The following is an 11,313-nucleotide window of genomic DNA, read 5'->3' as shown; positions in this document are numbered from 1 at the left end:
CCCCTCCCTGCTTCTCCCATTGTTTGGAAGCAAATTCTGGTTTGTATGTTTTTTTCTTTGTAATAGATTTTTTTTTTTTAAGATTTTATTTATTTATTTATTTGACAGAGAGAAATCACAAGTAGATGGAGAGGCAGGCAGAGAGAGAGAGAGGGAAGCAGGCTCCCTGCTGAGCAGAGAGCCCGATGCGGGACTCGATCCCAGGACCCCGAGATCATGACCTGAGCCGAAGGCAGTGGCTTAACCCACTGAGCCACCCAGGCGCCCCTGTAATAGATTTTTTTAAAAGAATGATTTTAGGGACGCCTGGGTGGCTCAGTTGTTTGGGCAGCTGCCTTCGGCTCAGGTCATGATCCCAGCATCCTGGGATTGAGTCCCACATCGGGCTCCTTGCTCCGCAGGGAGCCTGCTTCTCCCTCTGACTCTGCCTTCCACTCTGTCTGCCTGTGCTCGCTCTCCCTCGCTCTCTGACAAATAAATAAATAAAATCTTAAAAAAAAATGATTTTAGATTCACAGAATAAAGTGAGAAGATAGAACAGAGTTTCCCACATTAACCACACTCAGGTTCCCCTATTACTCATATTACAATAGTAGGTTACATTAACTACAATTAAGGAACTAACATTGATTGATACATTATTACTAAAGCCCAGAGTTCATTTAGATTTCCATAGTTTTTACCTATTGTCCTTTCTATGAGCCAGAATTCTATTCAGGATACCGCATTATTACATTTAGTTGTTATGTCTCCTTAGGCTTTTCTTGGTTGTGGCAGTTTTTCAAACTTTCCCTGTTTTGATGATCTTGATAGCTTCCAGGAGTTCTGGTCAGGCATTTTGAAAGATGTTCCACTGTTGGAGTTTGATGTTTTTCTCATGATAAGACTAGAATAAAGAATTTTTGGAAGGAAGGCTAAAGAGGTAGAGTGCCATTTGTATAGCACCATATCAAGTGTACTTCTTGTGAACATGATTCATGACGGTGGGCATTTTCCACCTGTAGGGATCAAGATGATGTCACTCATGTCAAGGGGTGATATGGTCAGAAAAGCAGCCTAGGATATTGCAGGTAAGACCAGATATCACCAAAACCAGTTTAGACTGGGAGTGCTAAAGGTTAATAACCTGTAAGGCCTTGAAGACCAAGGAGCTGTTAATCACTAGAGCCAGAAAAGGCCTGCAAAGGTGCAAGACTGATGAAACTTCTGTAAAAAGGGAGGATTTCTTCAGTAAACTGCCAGACTCTCTAGACACTGACCCTTTCTCATATGATCACATTCAAAGGCAACTGCTGTGTAAGGCTGTGCCTGATTGATCTCTGAACATAATAGAGATTCTCCACTTTTGAACATATTAAGCTGTAAGTGTCTAGAACTGGTGTAGACCCAACGAAGACCTCATCTTAATCACGCTCACAGACTATCTTGGTTTGATTCATTAAGTTCTTACCCTTAGTGTGTCTTGTTTATTGCATAACTTTGTATTGTACTTTGGTGATGTGTATGAAGCCAAGTTAAATGCACAGTGAAATGCATTGAGTTAGTCATTGAGTTAGTATCCTGAACCTGCTTTCAATTGTATTAACCTTACTTTATGATTGAATAAAGCTGACATTGCGGAAAGACACACCTCCTATATACACCTTGATAACATGCTTGATACACCACCACCTGACTAGTGTTCTTCAGATTTCTAAAGTTATTGTTTTCCCTCCCTTTGCATATTATACACTTTGGAAAAAAGTCATTCTACATGGTCTACACCTAAGAAAGAGGGGTTAAGAGTCAGATACCGAAATTATTTCAAATTTGTTTGCACAAGAGATTTGTCTCTTCTCCATTTTAATATATTTGATCAAATATACTGTATGATCATATATACTTAGTATGAACTTGGGTTTACTTTATACTTTGGATTATAATGCAACACTACCTTAGTTCCATGCTCAAATATTTCCAACTTTGCCATCGGGAGCTCTTTGTGTTGGCTCTTGCTGTCCTCTGACATATTCCCATCAGTGTGGGTTATTTTTATTTTTATTTATTTGGGGATTTTTGGATCACATTTACTTTCTGGGACATTGTATCTTGTTACCTATACATGTTTATATATCTTTAAAAGATAATAACTTTTGAAAGCAGCACCAGGGGCGCCTGGGTGGCTCAGTGGGTTGAGCCTCTACCTTCGGCTCAGGTCATGATCCCAGGGGCCTAGGATCGAGTCCCGCATGGGGCTCTCTGCTCAGCAGGGAGCCTGCTTCTCCTCATCTCTCTCTCTGTCTGTCTCTCTGCCTATTTGTGATCTCTCTCTCTCTATCAAATAAATAAATAAAATCTTTGAAAAAAAAAAAAAAGAAAGCAGCACCAAAACTTTATAATTAACAATTTAACAATTTCTTAATGTCATGAAACTAGTATTTAAAATATCCAGAGAGTCTCAAATGATTTTTAATAATTGGTATGTTCAAATCAGGCTCCAAGCAAGATCTTATATTGTATTCAGTAGATGTATTTTAAAAAGAGATTTCCTTTTGGGGGCTTCTGGGTGGCTCAGTGGTTTAAAGCCTCTGCCTTCGGCTCAGGTCATGATCCCACGATCCTGGGATCAAACCCTGCAAGGGGCTCTCTGCTCAGCAGGGAGCCTGCCTCGCCCTCTGTCTCTGCCTGCCTCTCTGTCTAATTGTGATCTCTGTCTGTCAAATAAATAAATAAAATCTTTTTTTTTTTTTTAAAGAGATTTCCTTTTTATCCTTTTCTTGCAATTTATATATTGAAGTAATGGCAGTTTTTCCTTAAGTTCAATCTTGAGCATATCCCCTCTGGCAAGAATACTTCACAGGTGACATTGTGTTCCTCTAAAGCATCACATAAGAAGACACTTAATAATCTAGTTGTTTCTCTTTGGAGGATATTAAAATTGATCTCACAGTTTCAAGTGTTGTCGGCCCCATCCATTCACTGGCTTTTTGTCTAATGATTCTAGACTTGCTGATTGTTACCCAGATCCCTTATTTCATTAGGGCTTGCAAAATGCTGATATCTATTTTCTGCATTTATTTATTATCGTTAAAGAACGTTCCCACATTTACTATTTGATTGAAAGTCAGTTTGTAACAGGAAAGTTAGGATGCTTGACTCTTGTGTCAGTTTTCAGACTGTGATGATTCTTTGGCATCTTCAAAGGTGACCGGTGATGTTTTAAAAAAATCAGCACACATTAATTTTAAATAGTAGAGGAGTCGCAAATGTTATATTTTTTAATGCTAAATTGTCCTTTGACCAGTAGGCACACTTTTGAATTGGCTCCTGAGTTTTTGACACAACTCCTACGATTTTTCTTCTTTGCTTTCTGATACATGTATCTTAGACTTCCTTGTACCTTTCCTGTTCCAGACTTAGAATCAGTCCTTGATTTCCTAGGGGAGCTCAAGTGATATTTTGTGGGAAATTATACTTAGAAATGATGGAGAATAAGGGTATGTATTGTGCTGATTGTTAATCCAGGCCTTTTCAGTGGACAGACTTTTAATGAAAACAAACAAACGAACAAACCATGAGCTCATACTGATATTTCTAAGTTCAAATTTAGGATTGCAGAATTTTTACTTAATTCCTTTTTGTATTTGTATTTCCTTTCTCCAACAATGAAAATCTTCGTATCCAGAAATAAATTACTTATATGCTTTGAAACTAGTATATATTTCAGAAATAACACTATGAAGGTTATTACTAACCATATGAGCTATGAAAAAGGCTTAGATTTTTCTCCGCTGGAAAAATATATCTCACTAGGAACGTTTGGTCGATTGTTTTTTTTTTTTTTTTAAAGATTTTATTTATTTATTTGACAGAGAGAGATGACAAGTAGGCAGAGAGGCCGGCAGAGAGAGAGAGAGGAGGAAGCAGGCTCCCCGCTGAGCAGAGAGCCCGACGCGGGACTCGATCCCAGGACCCCGAGATCATGACCTGAGCCGAAGGCAGCGGCCTAAATCACTGAGCCACCCAGGCGCCCTGGTCGATTGTTTTAAAGTCGATTTATTTCTTCGCTATCAGAAACACTTTAACTGCAAAGTGTGTTTCACTGCAGTATTTTCATTTACGGATGGAGGTGCCATTTCCTGTTGAAAAGGAAAGAGGAACAAAGTGACACAATGTTGAATTTTTTTAGCGGTTTGTCCCCCTAGCAGTTAGTATCAAAGAAGCTTTAACAGAACAGGAACAAGCTTTGCTGTGCAAACTCTCACGCTGACAACTTGTCAGAATTAGGTACTTTCACTCATGAGTTGTGAGTGGGAAGTCCTAAACCAAAGAACATCAATGGACGGCGTAGATTTGCAAACTGTTCCCCTTACTTATCTGGATCGGATTAGGCGACTGTATTCAACACACTTTCTCCTCTAATACACTTTTTGTTGTTAATTACTGAGCAGCTCCTGCATGTCAACCCCCACAGTGCGGTCTGGGACAACCAGCCGGGAGAGGACACTTCCCGCGCTCGAGGCGCTCACAGACTGGTGCCAGGGACGAACGCACGAACAGTTCATTATTAAACAATGGCAGTGGGTGCCCAGGCTGAAGATGCGAACGCGGCGTTATGGAAACCCCCAGAATCTCTCCCAGGGACGTATTGTCAGGCGCACAGGTAGGCTCCTCCTGCTAACTGCGTCTACGTCAGGTGCAAGGTTTGCGCGTCAGAGCTGAGAAGTCACAATTTGGAATTCTTTTATTGCTTTATGCCCCTGACTAATATGAGAAGGGTCAAAGGGTAAGGTGGGCTTGTATCCAATGAGAGCGTCCTACAGAAAGAACACGCTTGGGGTGGGAATGGCGTGAGAGGCTGGACAGGACCAGCAGGATGGCTGGCTAGCCGAGTCAGTCCGGGCGTGGGTGCCCAGCGAGTCTGAGCGAGGGGCTGGGCGCTGTGTGGGCAGGAGGCGGTGCGGCCCCGGCCCCGCCCACTGCAGACAGGTTACACCCGCCCCGACGTGCGTCGCGTCACACCGCCTGCCCCTCGCTGACTGGCTCCTCCAGGGAGCCCCGCCCCCTCAGCTGTAGTGGGGCCGGCTACGGCGTCGCCGCCATCTTTGTTGATGTGTCAGCTCCGCGGGGGATTGGGGAAGCCAAGGAGGAGGGAGCGCGGTGTCGGCCCTGTCCCTGGTCGCTGTTTCCACCCCCGCCCACCCCCGCCCACCCCCGACCTGGTCTGCCGGACCCAGCTATGGAGAAATTAGGCCCTGAGCCTGAGCTTCAGCGGCCTCGTTAGGGGTGCGGCCTGAGGCTCGGAGAAGTGGGGTGAGTGCTCGACGGGCGCCCGGAGCCGACTGCAGTCGCTGTGGCGGCGCTGAGGGACTGCCCACCTCCCCCGCGGTGCTGCGGGTCCCGGGTCGGCTCTCCGCCTGGCTTTTCTCCCGGGCAGGGGAGGCTGGCGAGCGCTGGGGGGACGGACTTAGGAACCCCTCTCTCTCCCTCCCTTGTTCCCTGGGTCCCGGGCCGGCTGGCGAGGCGGCGGCCGAGAGGTCGGCGGGGGTCGGGGGCCGCGCCTCGGGAGCGGTGCTTGGAGAGCTGCCTAATTTGGGCCGATGGCCTGGTCTCCCAGCGCGAGCTGCGGTTAAACCCCACCTGCTCGGCTGTTTCTCCGACTCAATCGCCTGTCTCTTTCCGTTTTCAAGTTGACTGTGTGTGTGTTTTATGTTTACGGTTGTGCTGACTTTTTGCCGTCTTACGAACTCTTCCGTTACTGGGATTTTAATGTGATTTTAAGTAACTTGAAGGCGTTTGTTTGGGATTTTGGTTATGAGAGATACTGTTACTGCTTTTTATGTTGCCTTTCTTCCAAGGACATCGGGCATTGATAAACCTTGGCGGGCAAGGATATTTCAAATTTGTGCAGACTTGTAACATGGGAAAGCCTCTTGTGCCTGTCCTCCAGCCGCAAGCCGGGGGGGGGGGATAGCGCAGGTGTAATTGATGCTTAGATGTTAGCAGTTGAACCACTGTAGCTAATAGTCCCATCTTGGTTTTGTTTAAAGAGGTCTGGATTTGGAGTCGGAGCGTCTGGATTAGAATCTGTTTCACTTGATAGTTTTGTTACCTGTGGGGATTAGTATAGTAAAAATAATGATGTGCAGGCATTTGGCAGTTTTCTCCGTGTGTGTTTGTGATGTTCCTTGATGCCTGGTGGTTTTACTTCTCCCTAAATGATAGGCTGGAAGTTTTTTTTTTTTTAGGAAAAGTGTGCAGTAAATCAGTGGAACAGTATTTCAAAAGGTGTGCCGGTAGGCTTTAAAAAAAAAAAAAAGATTGCTCAGATATGCTAATTGAGGGTGTAGTTTTCCTAACTACAAACTACACCTTCAGATTCGCGGAGTTAATCTTGTGTGGAAGATTAAGGTTCAAGAGACATTGAGGGCGAAACTGAACTGTCTCCTTGTGAATAAAGTCTCTTCTCTGTACAGATACTTTTCAGCTTTTATTCATCATTACAAAAATAGAAAAGTGATGATTGGCCTCATTCCTTTTTTCATTTTTGGTCTTTTCATTTGATTTAAAATTAGTAAAGGTGTTGAGTAATTCACAAATCTTAAAAAGAGTTAAAACTTTGCTTTGTAGTAGGCAAACATATATAAATACTCCATCTTCTTGGAAATGCCTGGCTTGTGTTTGTTTTTTCCTGAAAATGCATGGATTGTGTTTATGTTGATGTTATTATTTTGAATCCTTGTCAAATTTAGGATGCCAGCATATAAACCTAGAGATTTCTTTAAACAGTGAAGGTTTCAGAGAGTGTCTCTTCGTATTTCAGAGTCTCATTGCTAACATGAAAGGAGTGGTATAACAGTAACTACTCTGACCTTTTAGTTCCTTCACCTGTAAATGCAAGAGTTGTCCTTTAGGGCTGTTCAATGACAGCGAAGCTGATGTCAGTTGCTTAGTATATTCAGTTTAAAAATGCCTGTTTGCAGCTACATGCTGACATCACTAAGTGCAGAATACTCAATACTGTTTGAAGCAGCCTCATTTAGAAATTTATAAAAATTGTCTTTCTCTTTGAAGAATGACTAGAAATCTGTACTTTCCAAATTTATCTAACAATTTCATATTAAAAGTAAGAATCTGTGACCTCAAATTCTGTGTTTTTTTTTCCAATAAAATTCAGGGTTTTGTTTTTTGTTTTTTTAATCCCATATTTTTGGCTTTAAACAAAGCTAAGTGTCTGATTTATGCTCACGACATGATCCTCAGGGTTCTGAGATTGAGGCAGCCTGGGGCTCCCTACTCAGCCAGAAGTCTGCTTCCCCCTCTTCTCCCTCTGCCCCTCCCCCAGCTTGTGCTCATGCTCTCTCTCTCAAATAAAATCTTGAAACAAAGCTGATTCTTGAACTTCTCATAAACATTCACTGGGCTTGGGGTATTGTAAATCTTATATTTAGTATTTCAGGGCAACAGTGGGAGTATAGATCATTTAAATTTACAAATAACCCTCTATTAGTTTTTCAGACTTCTTTTTTTTTTTAAGATTTTATTTATTTATTTGACAGAGTTTACAAGTAAGCAGAGAGGCAGGCAGAGAGAGAGACAGAGAGAGAGAGAGAGAGAGAGAGAGAGAGGAAGAGGAAGCAGGCTCCCTGCTGAGCAGAGAGCCCGATGCGGAGCTGGATCCCAGGATCCTGGGATCATGACCTGAGCCGAAGGTAGAGGCTTTAACCCACTGAGCCACCCAGACGCCCCAGTTTTTCAGACTTCTTGAGCGTTATTATTTAGCTACTTAGATTATAAAAATCTACTTGGACCAAGTAAACAAGGAGAAATATTGGCATGAAGGGGCAATACACACAAAAGTCAAAATTAAATCCACCAAGGAAAGTATTGATTAGATTGTGAGTATATTTGTCTGTCAGTAAGACACATGAACTGATAGTCTGCTTTGGGGATGATTATGTAGTCAGTACTAATGAATAATGTTTTTAGTAAACTGTATCATATGAATATTAACTGAATGCAGGCCAAAGTTGGTTTCAAAATTTAAACATTAACCAGAACCCCTTGATAAAAGAAAGACTTAAAACTTACTTTTATAGGGGTGCCTGGGTGGCTCAGGGGGTTAAGCCTCTGCCTTTGGCTCGGGTCATGATCTCAGGGTCCTGGAATGGAGCCCCACATCAGGCTCTCTGCTTGGCGGGGAGCCTGCTTCTCCCTCTTTCTCTGCCTGCCTCTGCCTACTTTTGATCTCCCTCTCTCTGTCAAATAAATAAATAAGAAAAAGTCTTTAAAACTTACCATTAATTTTTTGTATTAGTCTCCCTTTTTGAAAAGGGAACTATAGGTCAACTTTTTTAAAAAAAGTTTTTAATTTGGGAAAATAATAGCCAAAAATACTTTTTATATTTCCTGAGACTCATTAAAGTTTATATAGTGAGTGCTCTACAGATACATTCAAAATAAAATTTCTGTATTAATATATTAATATCTTTTTGCTTTAAAACTTGTTAGAGTTCGGGCGCCTGGGTGGTTCAGTGGGTTAAAGCCTCTACCTTCAGCTCAGGTCATGATCCCAGGGTCCTGAGATGGAGCCCCACATCAGGCTCTCTGCTCTGTGGGGAGCCTGCTTCCTCCTCTCTCTCTTCCTGTCTCTCTGCCTACTTGTGATCTCTGTCTGTGAAATAAATAAACAAAATCTTAAAAACAAAATAAAATAAAAAACTTGTTAGAGTCATAAAATTACATTGTCTAAGAGGGGCGCCTGGCTGGCTCAGTGGGTTGAGCCACTGCCTTCGGCTCAGGTCACGATATCAAGGTTCTGGAATTGAGCCCCTCATGGGGCTCTCTGCTCATCGGGGAGCCTGGTGCCCCGCCCCCGCCTCTGCCTGCCTCTTTTCCTACTTGTGATCTATCAAATAAATAAATGAAATCTTTTTTAAAAATTGCATTGTCTAAAAGTAAACATAATATGGAAGATGACTTGATAATGTGATAGATGGAATGGCCATTTACCTCTTTTTCCTGCAATTCCGATGGATCATAATTTCTCTTTCTCCTGTTATCCTGTCATAGGATTTGGTACTATTTGAGGGGCACTCCTGCTGCATCTGTTGCCCTGAGGTTTTTTGTTTTTTTGGTTTCTTTTAGATCGATTGGTTGGTTGATTATTTATTTAGGAGGGAGAGCGAGTGTGAGCAAGCAAGCGAGCATAGGAATGTGAGGGAAGGGGGGAGAGAATCTCCAGCAGACTCCATTACTGAGTGCAGAGCCCTATTCAGGGCTTGATCTCAGGACTGTGAGATTACAACCTGAGCTGAAACCGAGTGTCAGCCGTGTCAGCCGCTCAACCAGCTGCACAACCCAGGCACTCCCTGAGTTTATCTTTCTAACATCTTTTCTTGTAATGTAATGCACATAACTGTGAAATTTACTCTGCCCTGAGGCTTAGGTGCAAAGCTAAACAAACCCCCAAGGGGATGATTGACTTTGACTTCATACTCTTTAAACTGGTAGGATAAAGGCAAAAATTGACTGATACCTTTTACGTAAAGAAAACTCATTAAAGTTAAATTTTACCTACAAACTTAGAATATAAGTACCATAAAGAATATTTCTCCCTTTTGTTTTTTTTTTTTTTTTTTTTAAAGATTTTATTTATTTATTTGACAGAGAGAGACCACAAGTAGGCAGAGAGGCAGGCAGAGAGAGAGAGAGGAGGAAGCAGGCTCCCTGCTGAGCAGAGAGCCCGATGCGGGACTCGATCCCAGGACCCTGAGATCATGACCTGAGCCGAAGGCAGCGGCGTAACCCACTGAGCCACCCAGGCGCCCTATTTCTCCCTTTTGAAAGAACTTAGAGTTCTTTGAAATAGCTAGCTTAGTTTTTAGTCTTTTTTTTTTTTTTTTTTTTAGGTTTTAATCTGATTTGCATGAATTCACCTTCTTTGAACTTAAGTGTCTGGTATTTTCATCATGTGAAACAAGGTTTTCATGTTATTTACACAGGTTCCTTTTTGTTCTGTTAGTTTATTCCACTTAAAAACGTTATCCAGGAACGTGTTTGTATTTTAAAGGTGACATCCATCAAAAATTACTTATTGGAAAAAAAAATTACTTATTGGGGTTTGTGGTCAGATTATGTTGGACTGTGGATGCATTTTTGATGTAATTTATTGCTTCTGATTTTAATTGCCATGTCACAGCCTTGTTAGGATTGGCCATATAAATTATTCTTTTGTTCATGCTGCTTTTAAAGTATGTGGGGAATATGTGAAAAAGTGTTTAGAGTAATTGGCCTAAAAGGACAGGGAACCATTATAGTGAAGAACAAGAGTGCTCTCACAGACTCAACTTGTTTATCTTAGTGGACATGATTTTGAGAAATACACAGGTGGTGTTTGAGATTCATATGGTATAGTTTGTAATTTAAAAATTTGTTGTTGTAAATAATATTTATGCTGCACTGAGCCAGATTTTTCTGTTGGATTTAAAACATTTATGTATATCTTACATAGCTTCTGAGGGAACTTTGACAGATGTTCATATTAAAATGCTGTAAACAGGGCACCTGGGTGGCTCAGTGGGTTAAGCCGCTGCCTTCGGCTCAGGTCATGATCTCAGGGTCCTGGGATCGAGTCCCGCATCGGGCTCTCTGCTCAGCACGGAGCCTGCTTCCCTTCCTCTCTCTCTGCCTGCCTCTCTGCCTACTTGTGATCTCTCTCTGTCAAATAAATAAATAAAATCTTTAAAAAAAAAATGCTGTAAACACAAAGAGTAAAAGATTTAAGAGAGAGCCTTTTTAAATTTTTTTTTTTTAAACATAGAGCTTTTAAATATATTGGTCCACTATACCCAAATGTAAACTCCCTAGCGGATGCATGTTTTCTTCACTGCCGTGTTCCCAACACATAGAATAGTGCCTGCACATGCTCAGTACATGTTTGGTGAATGAATTAATAGTTCCCAACACATAGAATAGTGCCTGCACATGCTCAGTACATGTTTGGTGAATGAATTAATAGTTCGGAAATGTATTTAAGGCTTGGTACTTTTGTATGAGGCGTGTTTGATAAGCTGTTGTCAAATATCTGTGGATTAGATTCATTTGTATTTGCAGTTTATCGAGTAAGCTTAAGCTTTTTATTTATACTGCTAATTACTGAGAAAACAAGTAACTGTACTAAGAGCTGTTAAAGACAGTGTTTTTATTTGTAAGGCTCTTAATATGGAAATAATTTTGTAGAAACGTGAGTTCTTGCATTAAGAAATGAAACAGGTGGATAATGGTTGGCCTTAAGGCAAGTAAAAAATGTTTCTTGACCAATTGCCTACAGCT

The 11,313-nt window shown here is 41.7% G+C and overlaps 1 protein-coding gene across 2 annotated transcripts in view; it reads left to right on the top strand.

Annotated features, from left to right (window-relative positions):
- The first annotated feature begins 5,065 nt into the window (after nt 1-5,065).
- CCDC186 (coiled-coil domain containing 186) overlaps nt 5,066-11,313 on the top strand; it is a 53,217-nt gene continuing 46,969 nt past the window's right edge. For both annotated transcript variants that reach the window (XM_059398644.1, XM_059398643.1), the window contains exon 1: nt 5,066-5,292. The gene's annotated coding sequence lies outside the window, so the exon portion shown is untranslated. The remainder of the gene's footprint in view (nt 5,293-11,313) is intronic.

This window comes from Mustela nigripes, chromosome 4 (assembly GCF_022355385.1).
Source record: "Mustela nigripes isolate SB6536 chromosome 4, MUSNIG.SB6536, whole genome shotgun sequence".
Classification (NCBI taxonomy): Eukaryota; Metazoa; Chordata; class Mammalia; order Carnivora; family Mustelidae; genus Mustela; species Mustela nigripes.
The sequence above is the reverse complement of the archived record's forward strand: the minus strand, read 5'-3'. Positions and strand labels throughout refer to the sequence as shown.